The 15,828-nt window shown below is 46.6% G+C and overlaps 1 long non-coding RNA gene across 3 annotated transcripts in view; it reads left to right on the top strand.

Annotated features, from left to right (window-relative positions):
• The window catches only part of LOC138569742 (uncharacterized), a 55,088-nt gene extending 40,078 nt beyond the window's left edge, over nucleotides 1-15,010 (top strand). For 2 of the 3 annotated variants that reach the window (XR_011303317.1, XR_011303318.1), the window contains 2 exons: nucleotides 13,674-13,873; nucleotides 14,437-15,010. This is a non-coding gene — a long non-coding RNA (uncharacterized lncRNA). Of the gene's footprint in view, nucleotides 1-13,673; nucleotides 13,874-14,006; nucleotides 14,153-14,436 lie in introns of all 3 variants that reach the window. The other variant, XR_011303319.1, reaches the window with a different exon arrangement.
• Nucleotides 15,011-15,828: the final 818 nt, after the last annotated feature.

Raw genomic sequence — 15,828 nt, 5'->3', positions numbered from 1 at the left:
GAAGCCCGTCAAAAGACGGTGAACAAAGTAGGCAAACCTGGTTTGCCGCGCAAAGTAAAACACAAGAAGGACTTTAACAAAAAGAAATGGTGTATAAACCAGACCGGAGCCAGAAGAAAGAGTATTTGGTCAAGCGGGTTTATGTTCGAGGCTAATAGACTGGAACAGTACCTCGTTTATATAGTATAATCGCAGTAGAAAATTTAGGGTAGATACCACTGCCACCAGCCAAGTGTACATTTTAAAAGAGCAAAACAAAGCTCAGAGAGGCACAGACAGAAAGGGGTAGGAATTAACCCTTTCCAGTACTCCATGTAAGATGGGGTGTACTGGGTCTGCAGTTTTAAAGTGACTAACGGCAACTTTACATGTTTCTGGGGGGCAGTAGTCCGCCCCAGAAAAATGGAGTCATGGGGAAGTCTTAGAGACAACCCTGTGTTACTGCACTGAAGGTGCTGTGTAACACACACAAGAAGTTGGGCTCATGGAGTGGTGTGTTCCAGAGCCCAAGATCATACAAGTAGAAATACACATGGGAAAACACATGTAAGAGTGGGAAAAAAGGCTCACACTCTAACCAGGTGGAAAAATAAACTCAAGAAATCCAGCAAAGCTGCTGGGGACTCACTAGGTGAGGGAAATTAGCCATAGAATGAGAATTCTCCCTAACCGGGAGTTTCGCCTAAAAATGAACGTTTTGGAAAATTGCAACAGGCGTAATAACTTGAGGATCTTTGGGATACCGACCCGAGAAGTGGAAACGGAACAGGATTTGAAAAGATCCCTCCATGCAATTCTAAAAACTATTACGACGACAGTGGATGAACCCAAGATCGATCGCATACGTAGTGTAGGGGGGACTCCTGGTGGTTCGAAGACGGTGCTGGAGGGATTCCATAATTACTCTGATGGAGCCAGAATTCTGGAGAAGGCCAAGAACACCCCTCCGCTCCTCCACAATACAGTTAGAGTGAATTTTCAAGACCTATCCCCGCTCACTCTGACCATGCGGAGGAAGTGCATGCACTTGACCAAATGTCTTCAAGAAAAGGGTTTCTGATATCGTTGGGGTACCCTTTCTCCCTCACGTTTGAATGGGAGGGAAGTACCGTCGGTTGCCAACTGAAAAGGACATATGGACTTGCATAGCAGACCTGATGCGCAACCAAGCCAATGAACAAAACCCTGAGGAAGGAGACTGAGTAGATCGACAATGGAGACTCCAAGGACCAAGATGCAAAAAAATCCCAGGATCTAGGAAATGTAGGAGAATGAATGCCTCACCGGAAGCAGAGCTCTGATGGAAATAAACATTCAACAGCATGGGCCAGTATATATGCTACATCGGAGGTCATTAAGGTTGTCGGAAGGTGTGATCCCCGGAGATGTCTTGGACCTACAAGTGGCACATGACGTAAGATATCTCCTGTTGAAGGTATGGGTAAGATACTCTGAAGGTGTAACGGTTGTGGTGAGTTGACTTGATCTGGCCCAGCCATGACATTCTTGGTCAGATGTTTGACACCGGGAAAGTCATCTTTGAAATGAAACACAAAGTTTTGTACTCCAGGATGGGCACCGAATACTGGGGCTCTGGTCCCCTGAGAAAGGCAGGTGTTGGTATACTGGTGAGGAAAGGTCTCAATTTGGAGATCACCAAGACCTGGGGTGTTACGGAAGGGAGGGCCATTTTAATTGTTGGCAGAATACACAAAACCATCCTTGCTCTCGCTACATTCCCCCCAATACTGGTCAATCCTGCTTTCTGAAGCGTAGAGTCGCGAAAATGATGTTGGAGGCAGCGGGACATGTCATTCTAAAGGGGGCTGGGCAGGATTAATTTGTGGGCAGATCTCACTTTGGATATCCAGGCAGGCAACCCAGATGCCGGCCCACCGCCGGACGGTGGCTGTGCGGATGTGATTGAAATAATGCAAGTGTATGGTTTGCAAGATGCCTGTTGTAACTTACACCCCAAGGAAAAAGGGTTCACTTTCTACTCAGCCCCACACTTGACATACACTATGATTGATTACATGTATCTAACAAAGGACATATGTGAGATCACCAACACAGCCGATATAGTCCCAATCTCATGGTCAGACCTTGACCTAGTCACTGTGGGTATCAGACTGGATGCCCTACCACACAAAATGGTGATGTAATGAATCGCTGTGGAAGGACCCAATCTTTTGTACAGAGATGACCCGTGAGATCGAAGAGTACTTCGAGATAAACGACGTGGAAGAGGTTTCGAAGAGAACGGCATGGGAGGCACGGAAGGCACCGTGGAGAGATGCTCTGATTTAAAGAAGGATTAAGGAAGGAGATCACTCAGCTAGACACAGCAGCGTGGAATACTAGGGAGGGCAGGACAGAAAAAGTTGCTGAGGCCGTGCAGAAAAGAGGAGTTAAGATGCTTAGTGGAAGGTCTGGTGATACGCAAACTTCAGTTTCTCAAACAGAAACATTACGAAAAGGGTGAGAATGGCAGCCAACCCGGCGCTCCTGTTGATTGATGCCGAAAAAGCATTTGACTGGGTGGAGTGGCGTTTTCTGGAAGCAGTCCTGGTGATTGATTGGTCTGGGCCCTGTCCTACTTACAGGGATCAAAGCAGTGTACACATCCCCTAAGGGAGCCGTTCTGGTCAAGTCTGAATATTCCAGGTGGTTTGACTTGAGTAGAGTCACAAGGCAGGGCTGCCCTCTTTCGGCAATCTTGTTTGCTCTTTCCGTGGAAGCCCTTGCTCAAATCCTTAGGGCGGACCCTCCAGTGGACGGCCTACAAATGACAAGAATATGAAATAGCCTTTTACACAGATGATATCCTGCTCCATGTTAGAAACCCAATGACGTCCATACCTATGGCCATACTGTTGATTGAAAAATATGATGCCCTCTCGGGCTTTAAAATGAATAGGTCCAAATCAATACTATTTCCATTAAAGGAGCTCGCTCCTGAAGATGCCTCTGCCCACTCCACGCTCTGGTTAGAGTTGGAGAGCAACACCCTCCTCTACTTGGGTATAGATTTGACCAAAACATTAGAGAATATGTATGAGGCAAATTTCCCTCACCTTCTGGCCGGTTTCCATAGAGACCTAGCGAAATGGCAAAAGCTTATGATCTCCTGGATGGGGAGACTTAATGCCTTCCGAGGTTTTTATATCCGTTCCAAATGCTTCCCCTAAAACTCCCAGACACATTCTTCAAAGAAGTAAAGAGCCATTTATAAAATTCCTATGGCAAGAGAGAAAGCCAAGGATACCATATGAAATTATCATTTTACCGAAAGAGAAAGGTGGAGTGGGACTCCCTGATCTTCAGCTGTATTATAAGGTGGTGCAATTGAGAGTGCTGGCCCCCCATTTAAGAGGGACAAAGCATTTACACTGGGTACATATGAATAATCCTAGCCTAACCCTGGCTACTGTAGCGGAGTGGTTGTAGGTCCCCAGACGTAGACTCCGGACCCATCCTATACTGGGTACAATATGGGAGATACGGAGAGAAAGAGTGGACATGAAGGGAGTCACTACGTGGCCCTCTTCCCCTGAGCCACATATGGTCTCAAGGCGTAAGGGAAGAAATGCATGATCACAGCAGATTCCAATCCTGGTATGATGCAGGTCTTGAGAGGGTGGGACAATTGTGGGGAGACAGGGTTTACCTCATTATTACTGAGCTTGAGGAGACACTGGGTATCCATCCACTGCCGGTTTTCCTCTTCCTGCAGCTAAAGGGCACCCTCATGAGGAAAGAGTGGTGTGATAAAATTCAGAGGGACCTCGCCCCATTTGAAACATTTTTAGATACAATGTCTGGGACCAGGGGAACGATCCCCAGTATGTACAGGGCACTCTTGGAAGTGGGGAGGGGATTGACCGATAGCTTAAAACACAGGTGGGAGCGAGACCTCGGCAGGGAACTGGATCCAGAGGAATGGAACAGTATTTGCAAGGGAGCGTCACATGTATCTATAACGGCGCAATATAAACTCCACACCATGAAACGCCTCCACAGATGGCAATACGACTCTTCTAGATTATCGAAAATGTTTCAGACAAGGAGCCCAATGTGCTGGCGTCAGTGTGGGGAGAGGACGGACTATTGGCATATGTGGTGGAAATGCCCCCGGGGCCAGATATACTAGGAGGAAGTGCTTAGTTGGATTAAACACCAGGTGGATGGGATCTCCTGGGAAGCTACGCCTCTCCTAATACTGTTCGGCCTCGAAGTTTGTGAAGGTGAAATGATCAGAGTAAAGGGTATTGTGGCCCCATTGCTTCTTGCTGCAAGGGTAGGCTTGGTTATTAAGTGGAAGGGGTGCCAGCTCCCCAGCCAAGAGTGGACCGGGGTTGCAACCAGCATCTACACAATGGAGCAAATTACTGCCACCCTCCATGGGAGAGCTGCCCAGAATGAGGTGATATGGAACGATTTTGTGAATGAGTACCTGCATGAATCCTCTCAGAACAATGGGTTGTAGATATTATGGTGAATATTCTTGTTTGTGTCTAATGCAATGTGTGTACCTAGGCAACCCAAGCTCCGAGACCTAGCAGCCCTACTGCTACCTGAACTGTACTTTGGACGATGAAAACACAGAAGGCATACATCATACAACTATGAGTACTTGTAACATGTGTTGAATTCTCAGATTAAACTCTGCTTGGGGGTGGGGTTTGGGGGTGGGCGGGGAAGAGGAAAGGAGTTGAGGAAGGTAAACGTTGTGTTTAAAGTTAAAGGGTGTTGGGGAACAAGGATATTAACAATGTAAACATTAACAATGTAAACATGCTTTTGAAATGCCCCGCTTGTAATTGTAACTCAACTGTTTTGTTCGATAAACTTTAATAAAACCAGAATTTGAAGAAGAAAAAAAAGAATCCAGTAGAGGAATGGGTCAACAACAAGAACGAGAAAGCAATCCAGAACATGGCGGAAGACGCAAGGAAAGCGAACTCCCTATTGGAAACACTGGTGGCATCCACATATAACTTGGAGCTCCAAGCGGAGGACCTGGAGAACAGGTCCAGGCGCTTGAACATACAAATTAAAGGTCTACTGGAGGATCCACAAGATCAGGCCCTGCACCAAGTAGTAAAGGGCATCTTTGGGGACCTCTTGGACACTGAAGCCCCCACGGAAATATTGGCGAAAGCCAGGAACCCATGGCAGATCACCTATAATGGTGCAGAGATAGCTTTCTATCAGGACTTGGCACAAGCAACCCTAATCAAAAGCAAGAGAATGGGTCCAGTCTTGACTTACTTGAGAGCCCAGGACATCCGCTACAGATGGGTGCACTCGTTCGACTTGACCTTTGACTGGAAGTGGAAGCTTCAGAAAATCATGTCATGCGAACAAGGAATGTCCCTGATAGGTCAGGAAGAAGTACCACCGGCAACCACTCCGTCGTCTTCCCAACGCGCTGAGCGCAAACCATGGGAGTGGTCCATGGTATGGTCCAAAAAGTCTAGGAGAGTAGACTCCCAACCATACCAGAGAGGTCTACCACCAAGGATGGAACAGGAAGCGCAGGAATGACCACTGCACACCATAGATCACAAGCCACAGGAGGAATCGTCACCAGAGCAGAACAAGCAAACCTGGGGAGGGCGCAATTGAAGAATAATATGGCTGTTTGGTGTGTTTCAAAAGTCATGGACTGGCCTCGCGGGAATGCGGAGGGCGAATCTTGGAATGGGATTGGGTGATCCTGCATGGGGCAAACCTGGGGGCGATCTGGGGAGCAACTCTCGAGGATCGGATTCGAGGAGGTTGTGGGGGGGATGCCACTGGCCAGTTGTTCCGCAACAGGAGGGGTGGGGGGGGTCAGGAGGGGGTGGGTGGTTTGAGGTAACCTAGTCGGCAGAAGAAGGGAATCGGGTGAAATGGAAGAGCACTCGGTAAGGCCCATCAGTCTCATTTCGAGGAGTCCTCAAAAAAGAAATATCCTGTGACCCAACATGGCAATTGGAGATAACCTGAAGATATTCTCCCTGAACGTCAATGGGCTAAATTCCCCAATCAAAAGATAAAAGCTAGAGTGATATCAGACGGGGACACATGGACATTGTCACCTTGCAAGAAACCCACATTCATTTCCAAGACACGGGTAGAATTAAAATATGGGGGTACACAAGAACACTTCAGGCCACACAATCCAACAAGAAAGACGGCCTGGAATTAAATGTTACAGGGATTGACCTGGACGAGCTGGGAAGATACTTGGTATCGCTGGAGTGGACAGAGGAGGTCTTCACGGTGGCGACACTCTACGCCCCAAACACGGTGCAAGAACCGTTTATTCAAACTTCGTTAGCCAAGCTTGAGAGGTTTGCCAAGTCCCCCATAATACTCACTGGCGACTTTAACATGTGGTGGGATCCATCCAGAGATGGGAGTACGGGTACGGCAGGCCCGCAGGGGAGACCAACCGATGAGATTAAGGGGGACATTTGTAATCTGGCCTTTGTAGATGCATGCAGGGAGCTACAAGGGGAGAAGGAGGGATACACCTTCTGTTCACACGCCCACCGCACTCATTCTAGAATGGATTATATCTGGGTCTCAACCAGTTTGTTGGGAGGGGCGAACGATATCACGCTCAGCACTATCATACTTTTGGATCATACCCCAATAACCCGCAACCTAAAAAAGAGCAGGCACCCCCTCAGGACTGTGGAAATGGCATTGCCCAACGCCACTCTTCAAAGACCATATGCTGGTCTGGGGTGTCTTGGATGAAATGGAGGCCTTTTGTACAATTAACAACCTGGGACACTGCGCTTCAAGTAAGGTGCAATGTCTTTAGAGCGACTTGAAGAGGGAGAATAATGGCAATCAAAGCAAGAGGGGACCAGAAAATAAGACTAGAGGAGGCCCACTTGGAAGAGGAACTAAAGGGGATAATGGTCAAAATGGGGGAGCCCCAGACCCCTGCCATCGAAAGGGCGTGCAGGGCGACCCAGGGACAACTAGATCTAATCCAGACTCGAGCTGCGGAATGTAATTCACTACACCTCAGGCAAAAATACTACATGAAAGCCAATAAGGTGAACTGCTTGCTGGCAAGATTGCTAAGGAGGGAAGGGAAGAGAAAGACAAAACAATCTAATCAAAGTGGGAGGGGGGCGGGAGGACTAGCGCCAACACTGATGATATCAAAAGCGTTCACCTAATTCTACGCCTCTTTATACCTCAAACGTTCACCGGCATGCCAGCAAGAATACCTAGACAAAGTAAACCTAGTCTGCATATCTTTAGAGAGCGGATTACTAGAACAGGACATAACTGGGGACGAAGTCAGGGTCGCAATCAAGTCCCTACCCATCACTAAATCACTGGGACCAGACGGATATGTGGCAGAATTCTATAAAACTCGCCAGGAAATACTGATTTTCTCCCCCCCCCCCCCCCCCCCACCATCTCATGACCCGCTTTAACCAAATAGGCAGGGACAGTGCTATTACAAAATCGATGGAGGAGGCGAAAGTCCTCATCCATAAGAAAAGCAGGGACCCCACTGATTGCTTCTCATACTGCCCCATAGCTCTGATAAATGTGGATTCCAAGATCCACGCCAAGATCTTGGCGACAAGACTTGACCAGATAATCCCTTAACTGGACCAATCGGGTTTCGTAAGGGACCGACGATAATGTCAGGAGGCTGGTGTACCTGAGGGAAAAGGCCCACAAGAGAGGAATCGCTGCTCTCCTTATGGCGGCAGATGCAGAGAAGGCTTTTAATCGGGTGGAGTGGGGATTCCTCTTTGCAACCATGCAGAGAATGGGCTTTGGCCCCAAATTCATGGATAGGCTTAGGGCCAACTATAGGCACCCAGTCCTCCGCCTAGCGGTAAACTGCCAAATCACGGAACCAGTGATTGTTGAGGAGGCTACTAAGCAGGGGTGTCCGAGGTCCCCTATTTATGCACTTCATTTGGAACCTTTTGTTGCAGCAGTGGGATCCAATGAGGATATAATGGGAGTTCCCTTCGCGGCGAGAATGTGCAACATCGCAGCTTTCGCGGACGACCTGATACTGTCCCTTACCCAACCAGAGACTACCCTATCTGCAATAGAAGGGGAGCTAGTGCACTTGGGGGTGCGGAGAGCCTGAAAATGAATGCCTCCAAGACAGAAATCCTTAACCTCACCATCCCGGTGGAGGCCACCATGGCTCTCAAAGAAATATCCCCCTACAGATGGGTCGGGCACTCTTATCACCTACCTGGGTATAAAGCTGGCCAAAACAATACAACAATTATACCAGGCCAATTACCCGCCTCTGCTGGAGAAACTCAAGTTCAAAACGATCTATTTTGGGGTCTGCTAGCTATTTCGTGGTTGGGGCATATACATGTTCTAAAAATGGAGGTGCTTCCGCAGTTGTTGTACTAGTTCGCAGCCCTACCGGTCCACGTCCCTCCTATGCTATTTAGGGCCCTAAGAAAAATGACCAGCAAGTTTGTCTGGAACAATAAACCACTGAGAGTGGCTGCCAAATTGATGAGGGCGCCTACTGACCAAAGAGGTATGGGGCAGCCGGACTTTAGGGCATACTACAGAGCTGCCCAAACAAAAGTGATCTGTGTTAAAACAATCAGGGGACAATATGGAGCCCTATGGACAGAGCGGTGATGGGGGGAGGACCTGGAGGGAGTCCTTTGGAAACCTAGGGGGGGGGGGGAGATAGGCCAACGCTGATGTGTATATAGTAGCGCAGCCCTTGCAGCGGTGGCCTGCATGTAGTATGAAGCGTTGAAGTATGCCCACATCACAACATACACACCACTTTTCGGCAACCCGCTATTTACCCCGGGACACAACACCCACATTTGACGCATGGCAACCAGGGGGATGCAGATTGGTTTGAGATGTTCAGTGGAGGGCATGTGAAACAATTTGAACAATGCAAAAGACTGTGCCCTAGCGGAAAGGTACGGCTTTATTCAATTGAGACACTGGCTCCATCAGCATAGTGATGCAACAAGCAGGAACCCGCCAACTAACACCCTTCGAAAAGTATTTTAAATGGGATCCGGGGTGCAGGCATCTGATCACAGCTATATATAAGCACCTGAAATTAGGAGAAGATCCCCCAATGAGGACATGAGAAGCTGGCACGTAGCCACGGGCTGCCCAGTCGAGATAAAGTAATGGTCGTGGTTATGGGCGCAGGTTCCCAAACTAACGAGATCCCTCCAAATCGGGGAGATCTAGCTGAAACTGATCATCCAGTGGCACTGGACCCCATCAAAACGGAACAGAATGTATCCGGGGGCCCTCGCGATTCTGTTGGAGGGATTGCAGGGCGGTGGGCACTTGGGATCATATATGGTGGGAATGTCCTAAACTTGACAAATACTGGGCGGGCGTGCTAGAGGCCATTGAGCAGGTTCTAGGAATCAAATGCACAGGTACAAGGGCCTGGCGCTGATTGGGGGAGGTGGGCGGTGCTGATTGGGAGCAGGGACTGTTGGGGAGAATGCTCTGTAAAGGTTAATTTCCCAAACCTAATGAGTCCCCCAGCAGCTTTGCTGTATTTTTGGGCTTTATTTTTTTTCTCCTGCTAAGAGTGAGACTCTTTTTCTCCCACTCTTAGAACACATACAAAGTCAAAGGAACACCTCAAATCATGTCTATTGGCTATGGGGTCCTTTACCCCATAGGGTTTCATGTGTTTTTGATATGTGGGTTACACAGCACCCTCCGTGCAGTAACCCAGGGGTGTCGTAGCGACCCCCAAACATAGACTCCATACCCTGGGACTGACTACTGTCTCCCAGGGCATGTAAAGTCACCATTGGCTTTACTAGTCTTAAATTGTGAACAGAACCAGTACAAACCATCATATTGTGGACGTACTGGTTGGGGCAATTCGATTGCCCCAGGGTCTGTTGTTCGAGGGGGCACGTCTCCGTCCCCCCGGATCGAGTTTTGGCTGGTGGCAGTGGATACTACTTTTTATATTCGACCGCGAATATATTCCTATGGGATTTTCCCATTGTTCGAGGCTACCGCTTTTTAAAATAGCCTCGAACATACCACCAGTTTATTAAATTAATATAAATTCACTGGTTGGTATTTTTTGCCGAAACTTGGTTCCAAAATGGCGTCTGTGTTCGCTTCTGTGACTCCAACCCAAGTCGAGCCCTTGGTTACACTTTTTGGCGGGCTTCTCCACAGAAGCCTCCAAAAGTGGTGCCACACTGTGTGGGTATCAGAGGGGGTTTGGCACCCTGGACTGAGTTGCCTCGGCAACTCAAGTCGCACTCTTGAGTGATTGGCCCAAGTGGTGAGCCGCCCGTCTCACCACTTAGCATGTTTGAGTGACAGCTAGGCTGAATGAATGTGGGTTTTCTGCATAAAAGCAGGGCTTTGGGGACTGGAACTTCAGAAGTCGCCGCAGGACCTAAAGAATCCGAGGATGGAGAAGCCGAGCCGACCTGCAACAACGACTCCACCGGTGGAGCCCTGCTGAACCGTCTTACCATTTTTCCCGACGACCGAGATCATCTCCAGTCCGGAGAGTCTTCTTCCTTTGACTGGTGGGGATAACCAGTTTGCCCGTCCTTTCGCCTTCCTGGACAATCTCGTGGCCGCCTTGCCTGTGCTAAGCACCCCGGCAACTGGAATACCACGGTTTACCACTACCGCGAAGAAAAGGGTAGTACCTTGTAACCGGGAAACTCTGCGGCTAGTTTCATCCCTGGCAGTGCAACGACCTTCATCTTTCCTGCACGTCAAAACCCCCTCTTCCTCTGGACGAAACACCGACTTGCACCCGCTGCCAGCAACAACTGCCCCCGCTGGAGCGTTCTTCCTATTTCAGGTACTGTGTCCCGCCTGGCTTCCCTTGAGACAGATCGTTCGGGGTGACAGTAAATCCTTAACTTTCTAACCTGGGTTAGCCTGGTGCCTGTTAACTAACTTTTCCTGACTTGATCTCCAATCTTTTGTGAAGTATTTACAAAGACTCTTTGGGCATAACCCCACTGTGTGATCCTGGACACATTTCGCTTTCGCTTGCTTTCTAAGAAGGGCCTGGCATTTGAATTTCCTTGCTCTCCAGTAGACTTTGCCTAACCTGCCTCACTGTGGTTCTTTGAGAAGTATTGAAATTTGTGTGCTTTCATAACTTTGCCTTTTCTGTCACTTTTTCTATAACCGAGTGCCATCCTATGTTAAGCGCTCACCTCTGTCTGAAAATAAGTGGTGATTCTCATTAAGACTTGTCTAATAAGTAATTAGGGTTGTATATATATAATAGTGACTGTGTGTTGAATTTACTTGCCTCTTTTTTGTGCTAGTGTAATTTACAAGTGTCTTTAAATAAATAATTATATACTTTGTACACCCAAGCTCTGGTCAGTGTTTGCTTGTGCTACTGTATCTCTGTACCTATTGTGTATACTCTATGTACTGCCTAACTCATCTTGAGAGATGTCTGACTGCTAAGCGACAGCTACCAGGTAAATCTGGGTGGTGCAGACTGCTACCAACTGGGTTTACTGCCAATCACCTGTAGTCCTAAATCTTTTGCAGTGGTCCCTAAGGGAACTGCACAGGTTTCTGCCTAACCGGGACGTTGGAGGTAGTAAAGTCCAGGGCCGACCGTAAGTTATGTCGTCCTGATGGCACAGCGCTGGTGCTGGCACACAAATGAAAGACGAGGGAGCCTCTTAGGGACCACAAATCGGTGGCGAAAATCTGGATTTTACAAGCAGCGGAATGGCTCACATATTCCATCCAAGGGGGCTACAATAGGTTAAACACAGACTGGTCGGCCCTACTGAAATATTTGAAGCTTGGAGTAAGGGCAGTATGGTGGCCATGTTTGAATGTGTTAATGTTTTTAAAAAATGCCAATAAAAAGTAAAAAAAAATGTTTTAAAAGGGAGTGAAACGGACTCCTCTAACCAACAGTGGACAGATGCCCCCATGTATGTATTTTTCTTAACCGTGCTTGCAACCTGATCATTTCTTTCACTTGAGCCATTGAACACCAGCCAACAAAAAAAAAGTTGCATCCATTAATTGTCCAGCAACTGAATTTGCATGAAAGAGTCCCACCAACCGCCCCCCCCCCCCCAACCCCCACTTGTTGAAGCTGGGGAATATTGTTTACAATATGCATCAGTTGTGTAATGTTTACAGGACAGGTACTCTGTAATTAAGTTAAAGGTCAAAGCACCCCTTTAGGTTAAAGAGGTTATGTAAAGCTGCCCCCCAACCCCCATAAAAAGTAAACTGTTGGGCATTCAAAGACATTGTGTATTGTAATGTTTTTTGAAAATTATTTCTTCACTACTGGAAGTTACGGATGCTATACCAATGAGGCAGAGCTTTTTACGCTATTTATTTTAAAGAACACATAGAGGGCTTGTTTAACTCCATTTTCCATTGCCTTTTTGATTCAGAGTAGGGCTAGTTGTGCCAGCCTTTATACGTGGGGGACAGTGTTCTAATTCCCCCCATGACTCGTGCTCTACTCCATCTACGTTTAGGTTGTTTAACTCTTTGGGGCAATCGCTACATGGTTTAATATATGCAAATGGAAGAAGTTTCAGGGACTATGAATTACTGCATGTTCTGGTTATAATGATGTCATATTCTCTATATAGGTTGATGAGGTTCCCGAGGGATTTTATTGCCCCTTCAATGGGTTTGTTTTTTGCAAACGCTTGACCTCAGCAGTTAATTGAATATAGTTTGCATGTAAACTTTATTGAATGCTTGCTAGGGCTAAGTGATCCCTGTCATAGAAAATATCTTTTATTGATCATTGTTTGTGGTGATCTGGTGTGAATGCTTTTTAAGGTTTTTCTTTTTTTTAGTGTCTTTTCTAATGATGAGATTAGTTCATTCTCGTTAGATGTTGTGGAGATTGCAGCTAAATTCTTGTTTTTCCAGATTTTTCAGCAGCCTTGTGTATCAGAAGACTGGCGCGGTAGCAACAGTTTTCTGACCTGGGCGTGAAGGAAGTGCTGTTGATTGCTTTGCTATTTGAAAGTGGTCCCTTTATTCCCTTAAGGCAGTGGTCTTCCGACCTTTTTATGCTGAGCCCCCCCCTTGATTAAAATATAGTTTCTGCCCCCTGCCACAAATGCTTATATTTTCTATTAAAAAGTCACCATAATCCTTCAAGCACCTGCCCTCCCCCCCTCTGCTACAGTGTAATATTTACTTTTTCTTAAACCCCCTCCACCCCCCCCCCCTCCCCCCCCCTCCAGTAAAGATCACTTTGGTCATGGGTGCTGTCCCTGAATAGCCTCCTATTTCTGGTCCCTATCATTTCCAGTACATGTTGCTGTCTGCAAACGGGGACTGTCTATGGTTGATATTTAAATGAAAGAAACTGAAACAGGTGCTTGTCTTTTAAAGGGCACACACAAAATGATGGCAGCATTTAAGGTACAAGAGCTCTGCAGTTAAGAATGTATTGCCTCTCCAGAACACCCACCTCAAATTTTTTAGCAAGCAGATGTAACTAGTTAAAGGCACAATGTGAGGAAGTTACCAAGCACGCTTTACTCGCAAATCGGGACACATCCGGCGGGAACATAAGTAGCAAACCCACTATAAATTAATGGTTTGGGTACAGACCTGGTTCACAAATACTTGGAGCATACTAAATTTACTTTTTATATTTATTCTTTTAGGTAATAACTCAAATCATGGCACACTGTAATGTGCTATTCTTTCATTCCGACAATTCTGTGGTATTTGAAAGGATGGGGAATTTGAGCCGTTGGAAATTCCTGGTGAATTTAATTGTAAATGGCTGATAAAGGGCCTTGATGAAGTAGAAGAGAAATATGTGAAGAAAAGGATTTCAAGGCAGTCGTGTTTTTGTAGTCAGGTAAGCAATGTCTGTCTTATATACTTTTTTTTGTTTGTTTATTTATTTTTTTCCCTTCCATCTATTTGATGTTTGGGGGCGGGGGGTACATCTGATGTCCCTACACTGAGGCATTTCCCTTTTTCACACACAGATTAATGCTGCACAATGCCCACCACCTTTACAGCATCTCCTTCCTCTAGAGTACTAGAGAAGCTCTCTAAAGTAAAGATGTCTACTGATTTCTCTTGTTATTGGCAAAGCGCTACGAGTTCAACGTCTTTGGGGACCGTAGTCCAGGTCAGAGTATGTGTGCATCTAGACTGAGTTGTGGGTAGCTGCATGTGGAGGGGGAAAAGGGATGGGGATGGGGGATGGGGAGAGGGAGGGAGGGAGAGGGAGGGAGGGAGGGAGGGGGGGAGGAGGAAAAGTGCCAAGTAGAATAAGCACAAATCCAAGGGAATGGATGGGTACGGATAGGATCGCGCTTAAGGGGGGGGGGTCCCTTAGTGTACAGCTTAAGCAAAATGTTTGTTTTATTGGTAGTCGCATGAAGTTTCAATTTGCCTTTTTCATACCCGCAGCTAAGAAACAATATTAAGACACAGAAAACATTGGCTGAAATAATGAAAACCTATTGTGATGCAGAGGGACTAATTGAGGCTTGAGTGAACTACAAGAAGATGATGCATTGAAAAAAGAATTTGTATTGTGAAATGACTATTCCAAAACTTATTAATGGCTGTTCACAAAAGCTGGAAATCCTTAGTCTTTTGGCAGGGATCGCCAGTGTTCTTCATTCCTCCTACATTCTTTCCTCAGAACCTGCCTCTTACTTCACCTGGACAATTGAAAGACACTGCCTTAAATCGGCAGATGTCTGTGTAATGTTGCAGTTTCCAACGATGTAGCTGCGCAACTACTACAAAATATTGGACTATAAAGTAACAGTCAATTGTCTGCTACAAATGTTTTGTAGGACAGATCTAATTTGACAAGCTCAACTCTATCAACATGTCTTCTCAACAGTGTGTCCTTGTTACAGTATGACAGACATGCCTGTTTGGACAGTGAAGTGACACCTACACGTTGCCACACCTGCGCAATCATTCAGATTACGGGCTTAAATAAAGCAATGGATTTGGAACATCCCCACAACAGAGTTTGGTTTTTGCGTCAGCCCCTGCTACTAATCGACAATGTAATTGTAGCTCACAGTGCTCTGTGAAACTGAAGATGCAAGTGCTTGTGTGTGTAGAACTATATAGTTGATCTGGTGAATTTGTAGGTTGGTGCCAACTTGTAAATGGTACATGTTTTTGTGCTGTTGATTTCTGTTGGGGGCGGGGGAGTGTCATTCGTGTTTTCTTGGGTGTGGTGAATGGTCTGATTGCTAGCTGCTCATAGTGATATTGGGTGACGTGATCGGCAGTCTGTCATGAAGGTAGACCGTTAACGAATTCTGTTTAGGTAACCAAAAGTGTGTATTTTAGTGCAGTGATTTGTAATTGTGGGAGTTTATTAGGTGTGATGCCATGTTAGCTAGAGGTGAAAACTGAAATAAGGGCGTTTACGGGTTAGTTTGAACATGACATTGTGGGCTGGAGTTTTAGTAATTTTGACCTCTAACTTTGACGGGTCGCTGTTTAACATACAAGAAACATAACCAAATTGGGAGGGGGCAAACATTAAACTCCAGTACATAACCGTATACCATTGGAAAATGCAGTTTTAAATCCAGGGATAAGATTGTGAGGGTTGCTGGATCAATGCCAGAGGCTCAAGCAATGAGGCGGCAGGTGGACTTTAAAACCCATGCATGATCTTTCTCCCGCTTGTCACAGGTACTCCAGTTACCCATGGAGCACTTTGGCATTATCAATGGGCTTTTACTGCGTGCAAGAACTGGGCATTGCCTTCCCGCTCAAACTTTAAAAACATTATGGAACAATAAAAGCAAGCGTGACAAGGCAAGG

This window comes from Ambystoma mexicanum, chromosome 2q, assembly GCF_040938575.1.
Source record: "Ambystoma mexicanum isolate Mex_15411 chromosome 2q, UKY_AmexF1_1, whole genome shotgun sequence".
NCBI classification, from domain to species: domain Eukaryota; kingdom Metazoa; phylum Chordata; class Amphibia; order Caudata; family Ambystomatidae; genus Ambystoma; species Ambystoma mexicanum.
This window is presented reverse-complemented; position numbering and strand designations above follow the sequence as displayed.